A 12,710-nucleotide genomic window follows, 5' to 3' on the forward strand; every position below is an offset into this window, starting at 1 on the left:
GAATTAGCTTTGAATGTGACAAGTTGTTTGATAATGGCTCTGAATCATTCAGAATGTACTTCTGTGTTGAATCATTAAGAATGTACTTCTGTGCTGAATCATTCAGCATTGTTTTGCTGAATCAGTCAGCACTGAATCATTCAGAGGTGAGAAACAAACGCGCTGAATGCTAAACGGTTCAACATTCAGCGCTGAATGATTCCATATAGAGCTAAACAAACAATCCCTTAGTGTTTTATATTAATTAAATACCGATTTAGTTTAAAAAATAAAAAATATTGTGAAATGATAAAAAATATTATATATAAAAGAATATTTTTGTTTTTTATAATTTATATATATTAAATAAAATAATTGAAATCATTTTTTATTTTCATTGAATAATATAATATAATAACAAAGTAATATCTGTTTATAATTTTATTAAATATTAATAATACTGTTTATAATCTTTATTAAATATTAATAATACATATAACTTACAGACACAATTGTTCGAAACTAAGATTTTAAATGATAATGTTTTTTTTAATCACTCAAGCTCTAAATATATTCTTAAAAATGATTTTTTTAAATGTATTGAATGGACGATTAATAAAACTTATATTAATATGATACAATATAATAGGCAAAAATGCCCAAATAATGCTGTTGTGAATGTTTAATTCCCAAAATAAGAATGTCAGCCGATTATTTCCTCAAATGGGGTGAATGCTACAGGGTTACATGCATTGCTTTGGATCTCTCGGCGTCTTTAGGGGTGTTGGATTCGTTCAAGGATCTCTCGGCGTCTTCAACTTTGCTGTGAAACTGAAACTGCCCCTGCTGCATTTGCGAGCTGCGACAGTGCTGCTGCTGTTGCATGTGGGAGCTCTGCATGTTGGTCTGGACGTGGGAAATCACGGAGAGAAAGTTGTTGTTGCATGTGCAACATTCTTTGCGGACTCAACTCCCCATGGCTTTGGATTCTTCAACAGCTGAGACAAAATCAATGGAACTGCCAAAACAACAGCTCCACCAGCCACAACCGTGGGACCATGCAAGCTTCTAGGTGGTTGGGTCTTGATAAAAGTGGTTTTAACGGTGAAGCAATGGAGAGCAATGGTGGTTGTCTGGTTTCTGTTCTTCTGTCAGAGAGAATGGAGAGGGGTGTCGAGCTTGGAGTTGCTCCAATGAGGGTCCTCATTGCATAATTTGTAGAATTGGTCGGTCGGATGACAAAGGCTTAGCTTTGGGAGGAGGTATTTGGTTACTGCAGTTTGAATGCTAAAATGAGATATGATATTTGTTGCATGTGCCAGGGGTGAGCAGTTGTTGTTGCCGAGCATTGCCTGCATGGAAGACTGCATAGCATTCCGTATTCCCATGGTTAAAGACGCCGAGCATTCCCTGCATGGAAGAAGTCGAGATATCCACTTTCATGGAAAATTTTGTGTTGAAGACGCCGAGAGATTCTTGAACGAATCCAATACTCCTGAAGATGCCGAGAGATCCAAAATAATACATCCAACCCTATAGCATTCACCCATTTGAAGAAATAACCGATTGACATCCTTATTTTGAGAATTAAACATTTCCTATAGCATTATTTGGGGATTTTTGCCCAATATGATATAATATACTATTTAAAATTCTGTTTCATTTGGGATTAAAAATTCAAATTAATAGAGGCATTCTATTTAATGACCGCCAATAATAAATTGCCACGTGTAATCTTAAAGACGAACAAAACAGTAGAAGCGAGAGTCAGACAGCTGATTTGAGTTTGGCTCCGTTCTGCTTAAAAGGAGAGCAAAAATAAAAAGGCGCTCCTCTAACCGATATGTGAAGAGAAACAGCAGAGCAAAGAAGCTAAAGAGTGAATCAAATAACAGGACAGGAACTACTCAGCTCTCTTGGACATTGTAAGAAAAACTTTCTTTTTTTCTCTGTTAATAATCGTATTCAATCAGGGCTTTGTTTAGTTTTTGAATGTTTTTTATCAGCTTTCGTTGGGTTAGAATCAGAGAAAGTTATCCATGTTTGATTTCTGGTGACCATTTTGAGAATTAGAATTAGGGTTAGCTTTTTGTTTTTACAAAGATTGAGCTGATTTGGGTGTTTATGATATAAAGAAAGAAAGCTTATCTTTTTGGGGCCTAGCATCTTATTTTGATGTTGTTGTCAAAATCAGGGATTTGTTTGGCTACATATTGGTCATTGGGTAGTTTGCTTTTTTGGTAGATAAGTATGGGTTTAGCTTTTGAAGGAGTTTCAAGTTGGTGATTTAGGATGAATAGCAACACTAACCTTCCAAAGAATTTTGGGGCACCTTCCCAGCTTGGGAATTCTGGGACGGTGTCAAAACCGCAACCGGTTCCCATCAACAATCAGCCTCTGCTCATTCCCAATCCCCATCTCAGGTGCGCTCGCAAAATGTCAGTAATAGTAATGTTGCGGCCAACCCTTCCCCATGGGTTTCCACACCTGGCCCGGAAGTGTCAAGCGCTCTTCTCAAAAGCCACCCTTCGAGAAATTCCGGTTCATCTAATACTATCACGACTTCTCTGTTTAAAACAATGGAGTTAACCCACTAGAAAAAAGCGGAAGCTTCCGAGAGACAATACCTGATAAGGTTGCTGAAATTTAACAGTGCTCTATAAACTCAGTTGCTTGAATTTGAGGCTAAGGTGGATGCTGCTTTGTTGAGAAAGAAGGTTGACATTCAACTCACTTAAAACCTCCTTGTATTCAGAAGACTCTTAGACTATATGTTTCATTCCAATCCGGGACCCACTGACCCGACCAGAAGAGCACTGAGGCTCCATCATGGTCGCTTAAGATTATTGGTAGGATATTGGAAGTGGGAAAGACCCTGTTCTGGCTGGAATGGCACAGAAAATCATACCAAAATTCTCATCTTTCTTTAAGAAAATTACAATATACTTGGATGCAAGTCTCTATCCAGATAACCATGTGATTTTATGGGAGAGTGCTCGATCGCCTGCCCTTCATGAGGGGCTTGAGTTGAAGAGGAAAGGAGACAAGGAATCTACAGTGAGAATAAGACTAGAAATGAATTATCGACCTGAAAGATTTAAACTTTCACCTGCTCTAGCAGAAGTTTTGGGAATTGAAGTAGATACAGGCTGCGATTTGGCATTATGTGAAGTCAAAGAAGTTGCAGAATTATGAAGATAATTCCTTCTTTTCATGCGACCCATCTCTGCAGAAGGTATTCAGGGAAGAAAAAATGAAATTCATTATGGTTTCACAAAAGATATCACAGCGTTTAACTCCTCTATCACCCATACATTTGGAGCACAGGATCAAGCTTTCAGGGAACGTCCTATTGGACAGTTGTTACGACGTCCAGGTTGATGTGCCTTTCCCGTTAGAAATGGAAACCCATACATTTGGAGCACAGGATCAAGCTTTCAGGGAACTGTCCTATTGGATCCAGTTGTTACGACGTCCAGGTTGATGTGCCTTTCCCGTTAGAAATGGAAAAGTCTGCATTCATGGCAGACATGGAAAAGAACAAAGAAATTGATACTTGCAATGAAGTGATTTGTACTGCCATAAAGAAAATACATGAGCATTGTCGAAGACAAGCTTTCTTCCTCGGTTTCAGTCAGTCTTCTGCAGAGTTTATTAATGCTTTAATTTCTTCCCAAGGCAAGGATTTGAAGCTTTTTGCTGGAGAAGCTAACCATAATGCTGAGAAGGACTGGCGATCTGAATTCTATAACCAACCATGGTAAAACCTTGTTTTAATTATTTTATTTTCATTCTATGTTTGTTTTGATGTCTTAGTTTGGAATAAATATGTCAAAATTACATGTCTATGCTTCTCTCTTATTTAATTTTACTCTATGTTTGCTTCAATACGTGAATATGATAGGAATCTGTCAAAATTACCTGTTTAATTCCAGCTTGATCTTACTATTTGATTATATTAATTACATCTTTGGTTCTCTAAATAAAGTATGATCTATCTATCTATGAATTTATACTGGTTGATATGAGAAATCCATGCCCCCCATAGAGCAAAGTTCATCATAATGATGCTGATTTGGTTTTACTTGAAAATTATTGGTTCACATGGGGTGTTAAAGTTACCTGTGGAGCCTCAATTAAAATCTTATAGTTTCTTTATTAAAAGCAATTTCTGACGGTCTTTTTAATATATTTTCTGGAATTTCTAGGATTAAAGATGCTGTAATCCATTACCTGAATCGCAAGTCAATGGGAGGGGATTCTCTTGGAAGCACTTGAGCTGGGTTCTTTTGAATTGCTGACTGTTTTGTATGAATCTCAAGGCTTCTAAGTTCTATCCTCTGGCCTGCATGCCGTTGCTAATTGGTTTGGGGAACATTAGATGCTACGAACAAAGAAACTATCCTGAGGACTTAGGATCAAAACTTTACTTTCCTCCTAAGTTATCTGAATTCACCTTGGAGTATACCATCTCCATCTTCAAACATATATCTGATTTGTCCCAATCATCTCCGCATCGGTTTCTATGCTGTTTGATTCGCCAAACCCTCGATTTTGCTATTCTGCTTTCTGGTGTTTGAGATTGATTCTCTTATCGAAGGACAAGCGCGAAGCGCTTGTAATGTAAGTTGATTTGTTTTCTTCTAGGCGTAGTTTGAACAGAACGAGTGCTGTATCCTTTTAGTTTACTAATCAATATTTCATTTAATCTGGGAAAGGGATCATTTCCTCTCGGTTTCCCTTTGCTGCTAATTCTTTTGGCATTTCTTTTCTACTGCATTATAGGAATATGAATATATATATATATATATACAGTAAGTAAAGAGATGGCTATGAGTTATGACATGTATTTAATATTATGGGGTTTGATTTGAAAGATTACTTGCATATCTTTTCTTTATATCATTTGAGAGTAATTAATTATTTATAACAAATAATATTAAATATAAAAGTTGATAATTTTATTCCCCACTACATTGACAGACATTACAGATATCATTGCAAACGAAATATTTTAATCAAAGCTTAATTGAACAAAAACGAGTGTATAAATTTTAGAGAAAATAACCTCAGTGACCAAAAATCCCATATAATATATGATTTTAACCAATTTTTTTCGGATTTGCCAAAATGACCAACAAAATCGCAATGCGATCGCTAATTCGCAACGCGATCTCCATTATCGCAAATTCGCGTTGCATTTTCGCAATGCGATAGTTGAAAATCGCGTTGCGATGGTCTACAGTATCGTTGCGATTTTCCCAATTCGCAATGCGAATAAGTAAATCGCAACGCGAATTGGGAAAATCGCAATGCGAATAAGTAAATCGCAACGCGAATTGGGAAAATCGCAATGCGATACTTACTATCGCAATGCGATAATACAAAATCGCAACGAGATACTTACTTTCGCAACGCGATACTGACTTTCGCAACGCGATTTACATAATCGCAATGCGATTTTCAAAGCGCCATTAGTATCCTGGCCAAGTATTTTATTTTTAAATTCCAAACATGAATATTAATATATTGGAACACTGAACTGTCCACAGTATATCCCGTAATCGCAACTCATAACCTAAACCTAAAATCACAACTCAGTCCCATCTCCATCTCTCACTCTCTCACCCATCTTCGACGAAATCCGTCCCCATCTCCGGCGAAATCCGTCTATCTAAATCTCTCAGAGCCACCCTCACAATCAGAAATGGAAAAATCAACCAAATTAACAACGAGGGTTAGTTTTTTAATTATTTTCTTTTGAAATTTTTGCATTATTATTAGGTTTTTCATATTGAAATTGATGATAAGTTTACTGGTAATTTCAATAATAGATTAACAATTTCACTTAGATTGCTTATTAAATCAACCAAGAATCGCAACGCGAAATGCAAATCGCAACGCGATTTTAGTTTCGCGTTGCGATTCTCTCGTTGCGATAGTCATTTTCGTGTTGCGATTACTTCACAGTGTTGCATATTTAAGTTTGAAGAATAACTACTACTATTTATGTTTATTATTGTTTTTGGTATATCTTCACAGTGTAGTTTTTGGTATATCTAATTTAGTATGTTTATTGTTTTTGTAGAACTTTTATTCGGCTCAATTGACCTTGAGAAATAAAGTCAGACTGGCCAAAACAATTGCGTCGAAGCTTTCACCTGCACAAAGAAAAATGTTGAGGATATGCTTCGGGCCATGGCTGAAAGTACAACATCCGGTGGAGATGCGATGTTGACACACCTGTTTCTTCAAACCATGACTAGAGATCTACCAGAGACTATACAACGTCGTGATGAAGAGATATGGTTTGATTTTCCACCGGCGTATACGTGTTTTGGGTGGGAGGAGTTTTGCTTAATCACCGGTCTACGCTTCGGACACGATGATGTAGGTCGGTACACTAGACACATTACCCGCCCATCATGGCTATCCCGGGTTTTTCCTGAGCTGGAGAGGCCGAGTCTACGTAGAAGACCTGACAAGATTTTTGAATAATAAAGATGGTTTTACTCGGATGGATGACGTCGACGTTGTCCGAGTATGCCTTCTAATTCTTTTGCATGCCGACTTTTTAGGCAGAGAGGCCAGACAACCTATTCCAAATGATCTAATCAAATTGGTAGAAGACCTAAATGCGTGGAACCTGTTTCCGTGGGGCTCGTATTTATGGAAAGCTACATGGAATAAGTTATCGTCTGCCTTGGGATGATCGAAAAAGTTTGCATGGCGATGGTTCCAAATACACTTTGACAGGCTTTATTTGGGCCTTTAAGGTAAGAATTTTATATAATGTTTCCAAAATTATAAGTAATTATTAACAATTACTAATGTTTGTTATTATATTGTTTGTAGATTTGGATATTTGAGGCCTTTCCCGCCATGAAGACATATGCAATAAAAACTTCAAATAATATTCCCAGGGCTATTTCTGGAAGAGGGAAACGAACCTTGCAATGGGAAGATTTACTACGGTATACGATAATAAATAATGTAAGTTAATATAAATACTACCATATGTTTATAACAAGTTATTACTAGTACACATTTAACTTTGTTTGAGCTTTTATATTGTTAGGAGGCCAACACTCCTCTACAGAGGCTGACACCCACGGAAGCTGAGCTTGCCACTGATTGGTGGCAAGCTAGTAAGCGTTTTTTTGATGGAACGGTTGATGAGCAGCCTCCACTTCGGGAGCCATCACCTCACCCAGAGCTATCACCCCACCCAGAGCCATCATCTGATCGACCCGGCTATACACCTCCACAATGACAGCCATCACCTATTCTGTCACATCATCGAGCTCTTCTCCACCATCACCGCAAGATAGGCGACCGGCAAAGATGCCACGACGTTTATCTCCCTGTTCTCCACCTCCACCTTAACGGGATGAGTTAGGGGAGTTACGTGATGAGGTCAATGCCTTGCGTGAGGAGGTCGGTATTTTACGCAAAGACGATGGTGCATGGCGTGTTGAGGTGTACATTACGCGGTGAGGTAGCCGCTCTACGTGAGATGGTAGCATCGTTGCAGAATGAGGTTCATACTCTACGCAACGAGGTAAGTTTAAGATTTTTCATACTCGTAATTCATTCGGTTGGTGCCAATCTGTTTTTGTTAGTATTTGTTTTGGTTTTGTTTTGTCTTTGGTTGATGTAATGCAATCCATTCAAGTTTCATTTGCAGAAGAAGAATAGTTTACTTTCGCAACACGAAATGACTATCGCAACGCGGAAATGGCTATCGCAATGCGAAATGAAAATCGCAACGACAAAATCGCAACGCGAAATGAAAATCGCAATGCGATTTTGTGTTTCGCGTTGCGATTTTGTCGTTGCGATTTCATTTCGCGTTGCGATTTCATTTCGCGTTGCGATTTTGTCGTTGCGATTTCATTTCGCATTGCGATAGCCATTTCCGCGTTGCGATGGTCATTTCGCGTTGCGATTTTAAGTTTCGTGTTGCGAAAGTAAACTATTCTTCTTTTGGAATGTTTTATATGTTGTCCTTTAAATGTTATATAAGTGCTTACTTCTGGAATGTTATCTGAGCATTTTGTGAACTATGATAGAATAATGATTTGGGTGAATACAATGCTAGTTTGAAACATATTTGTCTTTGTTTAATATCATGTCTGTTTAATTTACTGATTTATGTATTAATTTTTTTTAGCGGCCCGATAAGGTGGATGCTTTAGGTGGGTTTTCCTTGCACGACGGAGTTCACGCATCATACGGCGTGGACGTGCTATTACGTCTCCGTTCACCCCAATGGTGCGAAGATCCGCAAGAAGAAGCTCGACTCACCGGTCATCCCTCAAAGAGTCCCCTCCAATCGTTCAAGAGGCCCCTATTCTCACTCAAGATTCCCCCCCACCGTTCAAGAGGCCACTATCATCGTTGAAGAGGTCCCTCCCACCATTCCAGAGCCCGATTCACATGGGGTAATATATCGAAATATTGAGAAACCCCACCGGTTTCCGGACATGATGGATGAGAGTTGGCTCTCGTATGAGTTACCGGCTAGTACCCTTCCGGTATCTGAAGTGGAGAGGAGACAACTACCGGAAAAAATTGTGGATAATACCCTTTGGGCTAAGACCGCAGTTGATTTTATCTACATGAGCGGAGCCAAGGGTGTTACACTGACATCAGCAAACTCAACGATGAAATGTTTTGTTGCTTGATCGGTCTTGGTGGGGTGTATTAGGGGTTGAAGACAGTGGCTATTTGGATGGGGAGGTAAGACTATATTGTCTTATATGATTTTGATTAATTGTTTAAAAATTAATGTATTCACTAATATGTATTTTTTTTGTAAAACAACATATCGATACGTGGGTGTCACGTCTACTAATAATAGGAAGCTTAGGAAAAATAAAAAAAAATCGCTATACAATTGCCGACGGCTTTTCACGCAGTTCACTTGAAATCAACGAGATGAATCATTTTTGTTGGGCAATGGACAAGCTAACTTTATCCGCATGGTGGGAGGTCGATAATGTTAGTGTTTATTTTTAAATTTTTAAAGGTGTAATAAATAAGTGCGCAAATAAATGATTATACTTATGATCGCAGGTGTTTATCCTATTTGGAACGTCGTCACTGGCTTCTCGTCCAACTTCAGCTCTCATCCCTGAAGATAATAGTGTATGACAGCATGATCAATTACATATCACTGCTGATTGAGAGATATTTTCAAGGGATGGAGCTCTCATTTGGCTAAATTCTTGGATGGGATTAAGTATTGGAGTCATTCTGGACACAAGAAGCCAAAGAAGTTCAATGTCACAGTTGTCAGAGACGACCGCGCCACAGCAATCGCCGGGAGCCAGAGGGATTGTGGTCCTCTCGTATGCCTTTGCTTGGCGCGTTTGACGACGGGAAGCACAGAGTTTTACCTCCCACCGATAGAGATAAAGCTGCAGTAGGCTTGTGGTTCGGCATATATGGCTAAGCAATATATCGAGACGCTGCCTACCTGCATCGCGTTATGAAAGTGTCCATTGTTAATTGGTAAGTCAAATGCAAGTTTTGTTTACATATATACTCCTTTTGGTTTGAAAATGTTTGGTTAAGTACCTAGAATTCAATAATTTGCTGTTGTAGGTTTTAGATGTGTAGGAAGTCTTGTTTGAGCAAATGTTTGGTTTCTGCAGGTTAATCCTTAAGTGAGCTGCGTGAAATGGATGTATGGGTCACAAAGTTGTTGATTCATTGATTCAATAATTGATGAAGAAATAAGAATAATTATTTTTTTTGATTGTTTATTGATTGTAAAAGATGATTTGTAAATCTGATTTGTTTAATTGATGTGTACATAATTTGTGTTGAAATGTATAGTTGATTTGTTGATTTTCAATCTGCTTTATGTTGAAGGCAAACAGACTATCGCAACGCGAAATGGAAATCGCAATGCGAAATGAAAATCGCAATGCGAAATGAAAATCGCAACGAGAAAATCGCAATGCGATTTTCATTTCGCATTGCGATTTTCTCGTTGCGATAACCTTTTCGCGTTGCGATAGCCTTTTCGCGTTGCGATAGTCAATGAATGTCTAATAGTGATGACAACTGAACAGATCATAGCAATGTTCAAACTCAAGTTACTAATACATGCCTAACTGAAAATGTTAAAGTGCACACATAAAATACACATAATGCAAGTTTTGTTAACATATATACTCCTTTTGGTTGAAAATGTTTGGTTAAGTACCTAGAATTCAATAATAATTGTTAAAAGTTTATGCATGTTAATCCTCGTGCCTTTTTCATTTCGCATTGCGATTCTATCGTTGCGATTTGCATTTCGCATTGCGATGGTCAATGATTGCCTTTCGCAATGCGAGTTTCAAGTTCGCAACAGGTTTTAGTTCGCAAGCCAAATTTTGAGTGTATATATACGCAACAGCAACAACTCATAACCTAAATCCCTAAATCGCAACTCATTCCATCTCCATCTATCACTCTCTCCGGCGACATTCGTTCAAATATCCAACGACATCCTTCCCATCCGGCAACAGGTCTTAGTTTCGCATCTCGTTTGTTTAGTTACAACCATGAAATCATCTAATGTTGACATGTTGGATAGATTTGTGTTTGGAGGGTCATGGGAGAATGTTCATGGTGTTTACAATATATGCCTTTACCCATGAATCTTCAACTAAAACTGTCATTAAAGAAGTTAACTTATGAAACCCTAATGTTACGTGTTTCAAGAAATTGAATTTAGAGCCCCTAAGTGGATTTAGGCTATCTTATCAGAGAAATGTAAAGTTTATTTGTTAACCGACAATGAGATGTGAACGATTCATTGCTTATATTAATGTTTCAAGTGATGTTACATTGTATGTTGTTGAACCTAGAAGTAGTATTGTTGGGTCAAGCGGGTAGTAATCACTAAGTGGGTCAAAAAACCCACAGCCTTTCTCTAATCCAATCCAATCAACTTTCAGCACCAAATTCCGGTTTTCGTATTGACCAATAGACGATGATGAGACAAGAGAAAAATTGTGGTACTAGTCATATTCGAAATTTGATCTTGTCAATACCCGGACTTTGATATTGGTCAATACACGGATTTGATGATGTTTCAGAAGAAGAACAGACCCTGCGTGTAATGATTTGATATTGGTCAATACCGAATTTGATGATGAAACACCCGTGCCGAGGAAGATGTTGTTGATGATAATGAGGAGGAAGTTACGACTGTGAATGAACATGTTGAACATCCATTCTGTAATTCATATAATCCTGAAGAAGAAAAAGAAGAAGAAAAAGTCCCCGAGAAAGAAAATGCCACGAGTATAACTGGAATATGCCAGAATTACTTCAGTTACCGAAGAAGAGTGGCAAAGAAAGCAGTTGATTGTTACACAAAAGTTATTCGTATCAAAAAGATGATTGTTTTAATACAAAGGAAGACTTGAAGATAGCTTTGTATACGAAATGTGGAAGATGGCTATCAACTAAAAGTTAACAAATCAAGCAAAGATCGTTTCGAAACAAGGTGTACGATTGACAAAAACTGTACGTGGCGTATGATTGCAAGAGGATAAAAGATTGCGCAATGTTTCAAGTTAGGACTTTTATTGATAACATACATGTTCAAGACCCAAGTTTTTCCTCACCATAGACAGGCAAACAAAAGGTGTTGGGTGGTTTTCTAGCTGAGTTAATGTTTTGAATGACGGGTATATCGGGACATGAAATTATGACTGACATGAATGCTCGGTTCAAGATTAGTATATCATATTCTCAAGCTTGGAGAGCCAAATGTTATGCCTTGGAATTATTGAGGGGGTCGCCAGAAGCATCGTTTGCCCACTGTCGGCTTATTGTCACAATTTAAAGCTGAAAATCCTGGGTCGGTAACTCATATCAAAACAGAGAGATGGACGCTTTGAGTTGCTGTTTATCGCCATTGGTGCTGCGGTTAGTAAATCATATAATTCTGTGACTCATTTCTGTTAGTTACATGCATTTCACATTTAAATGATTATATTTCTTGTGTATATTATTTGTAGATTCGTTCGTTTATACTTGCATGCGCCCAGATATTATAGTTGACGGAGCACATTTGAAAGGTCGATACCTTGGAGTAAACTTATTAGCAGTAGCCATGGATGCTAACAATGGGATATTGCCATAGCTTACGGGTTGGCAAATCTGAACCTCTGATTCATGGACATGGTTTATGGGGCATCTTAGGGATTGCATAGGTCCTATTAGCAATCTGACAATCATATCCGATAGGGCAAACTCATTGACAACGCTGTTAGAAGGTGTTTCCAGATGTTTTTCATGGACTTTGTGGTGTTCATTTGTATAGAAATCTAAAATCAAGTCTGCTGGTATAAAAAAGCACAAATGGACATACTGGAAGGCTGTAAGGCTTATCGGGAAGTGGATTTCAATAAGCATATAAACTGTTTAAGACGTGTTTTGCCTCAGTGTGCTCAAACACTAGAAGATGTCGGTTTGAAAGATGGTCAAGAGTACATCAACTTGGAGCAAGATATGGTTTCATGACGTCTAATAGTGCAGAATCAATTAACGCTCTAAGTCGTCATTCCCGAAAATTACCCATTACTATGTTAATGGAGTTTTTTCGAGCCTCTATTCAACAGTGGTACTACAAGAAAAGAAACCATGCATGTATTATTTCTTGAATTCGTAACTTATCATATTTTACTAAGTATTATTTATTTAAATTTACAGGAACATTGGAA

General features: G+C 38.0%; 1 pseudogene; it reads left to right on the plus strand.

Annotated features, from left to right (window-relative positions):
- Positions 1 to 1,765: 1,765 nt before the first annotated feature.
- On the plus strand, positions 1,766 to 4,731 carry LOC120193543 (annotated as a pseudogene).
- The last annotated feature ends 7,979 nt before the right edge of the window (positions 4,732 to 12,710 follow it).

Source organism: Hibiscus syriacus, unplaced genomic scaffold (assembly GCF_006381635.1).
Source record: "Hibiscus syriacus cultivar Baekdansim isolate YM2019G1 unplaced genomic scaffold, ASM638163v2 tig00116996_pilon, whole genome shotgun sequence".
In the NCBI taxonomy this organism is placed as follows: domain Eukaryota; kingdom Viridiplantae; phylum Streptophyta; class Magnoliopsida; order Malvales; family Malvaceae; genus Hibiscus; species Hibiscus syriacus.